We start from the raw sequence: 2500 nt of genomic DNA, 5'->3' as shown, positions 1-2500 counted from the left end.
CTGTGCCGGGCCCCCTGGAGGTCTCAAGGATGACCAGTAGTTGTGGTTCTCACCCCGGGTCGTGGGTCCGAGTCTGGCCCGAGTAGAGCACTTTGGTCGGCTACCGGGGGGTGTGCCGTGCCCCCTGGAGGTCTAAAGGATGACCAGTAGTTGTGGTTCTCGCCCCGGGACTTGGGTCAGAGTATAGCCCAAGTTGAGCACTTGTGTCGGCCTAGGGAGGCTGTGCCGGGCCCCCTGGAGATCTAAAGGATGACCATGAGGTCAAAAGGATGACCAGTAGTTGTGGTTCTCGCCCCGGGACTTGGGTCAGAGTATAGCCCAAGTGGAGCACTTGTGTCGGCCTAGGGAGGCTGTGCCGGGCCCCCTGGAGGTCTAAAGGATGACCAGTAGTTGTGGTTCTCGCACCGGGACTTGGGTCAGAGTACAGCCCAAGTGGAGCACTTGTGTCGGTCTAGGGAGGCTGTGCCGGGCCCCCTGGAGGTCTAAAGGATGACCAGTAGTTGTGGTTCTCGCCCCGGGCCGTGGGTCTGAGTATGGCCCAAGTGGGGCACTTGCGTCGGACTGGGGAGGCTCTGCCGCGCCCCCTGGAGGTCAAAGGATGACCAGTAGTTGTGGTTCTCACCCCGGGTCGTGGGTCCGAGTCTGGCCCGAGTAGATCACTTTGGTCGGCTACCGGGGGGTGTGCCGTGCCCCCTGGAGCCATGGGAGTGAGCTCCAGCAGACTGGTATTTTTCGGAGAACCAGGCCCACACTCCTCAGACTTTGTGCCCAGGGACAGGCCACCAAAATCGGCCGCGGCTCGTGCACTTTGCCCCTGCGTTTCTCCCAGAACCAGAGCCGGAAAAATCCCAAAATTGATGCCCAGAGATAGTCGACTCTGCCTGGAATAGATTGCCACCCAAACCCGCCAACTCACGCTGGTTTTCCGATGGCCTCACCTACTAACCCGAGCATGGTCATCGCTCGCACCTTCCAAAACCTCCAGGGGCGCAGGCACTTTTCATTTACTGGCCATAAGGCCGACCGCCTTAAGCGTTAAGCGATAAGCGAAAGGCTTAGTTTGGACTTAGTTTTTGGAGCGACGAGGTCGCCGTTTTGTCAATTCTGAACCGATTTTCACGCGGTTTTCGACTGCCTGCGCCTGGGGAGCCGCCCAGAAGCCCCAGGCAGTGTTCTGGGTGGACTTCCGGACCGGTCCGACCCGGTACCGGCCGGGGAACCGCACCACGCCTCTCGGGCGTTTCTACACCGATTTTCGCGGGGTTTTCGACTGCATAGACGGGGCCACCTGCTGCAGGGCCCGAGGGAGGGCCTGCCTGAGCTGGGTCCGACGCAGGGCCCGGTTCCTGGAGCCCGCTGGGGGGGGGGGGGGGGGGGGTTCTCTAAGGCTCACGGCGGGCTGCTGAGGGGCCGGATCGGATGCAGACAGGCGCTCCTCTGCCCAGGTCTTTGCTCCCCTGCCCCACTAGGAATGGAAGACACACTGCCAACAGCTTCTGGAGGGTGATGGGCCCTGCTGCAGACCAGGTCCGACCCAGGTTTCAGCTATCCCACCCGCAGGGACTTAAAGACACACTGCCATCAGCTTCTGGAGGCTGCTGAGCTCTACTATAGAGCAGGTCCGACCCAGGTTTCAGCTCCTGCAGCCCACTAGGACTTAAACACACACTGCCATCAGCGTCTGGATGGTGATGGGCCCTGCTGCAGACCAGGTCCGACCCAGGTTTCAGCTATCCCACCCCGCAGGGACTTAAAGACACACTGCCATCAGCTTCTGGAGGCTGCTGAGCTCTACTATAGAGCAGGTCCGACCCAGGTTTCAGCTCCTGCAGCCCACTAGGACTTAAACACACACTGCCATCAGCGTCTGGATGGTGATGGGCCCTGCTGCAGACCAGGTCCGACCCAGGTATCAGCTCCTGCACCCCGCAGGGAATTGAAGACACACTGCCATCAGCTTCTGGAGGCTGCTGAGCTCTGCTATAGACCAGGTCCGACCCAGGTTTCAGCTCCTGCACCCCGCAGGGACTAAACACACACTGCCATCTGCAACTGGAGGCTGCTGAGCCCTGCTGCAGACCAGGTCCGACCCAGGTTATGGCTCTCCCACCCCCCTGGGACTTAAACACACACAGCCATCAGCTTCTGGATGGTGATGGGCCCTGCTGCAGACCAGGTCCGACCCAGGTTTCTGCTCCTCAACCCCGCAGGGAATTAAAGACACACTGCCATCAGCTTCTGGAGGCTGCTGAGCTCCGCTGCAGGCCAGGTCCGACCCAGGTTACAGCTCTCCCACCCCGCAGGGAATTAAAGACACACTGCCATCAGCTTCTCGATGCTGCTGAGGCCTGCTATAGACCAGGTCCGACCCAGGTTTCTGCTCCTGCACCCCGCATGGACTTAAACCCACACTGCCATCGGATTCTGGAGGCTGCTGAGCCCTGATGCAGACCAGGTCCGACCCAAGTTTCAGCTCTCCCACCCCGCAGGGGATCAAACA

Source organism: Nothobranchius furzeri, unplaced genomic scaffold, assembly GCF_043380555.1.
Source record: "Nothobranchius furzeri strain GRZ-AD unplaced genomic scaffold, NfurGRZ-RIMD1 Scf032, whole genome shotgun sequence".
Lineage (NCBI taxonomy): Eukaryota > Metazoa > Chordata > Actinopteri > Cyprinodontiformes > Nothobranchiidae > Nothobranchius > Nothobranchius furzeri.
This window is presented reverse-complemented; position numbering follows the sequence as displayed.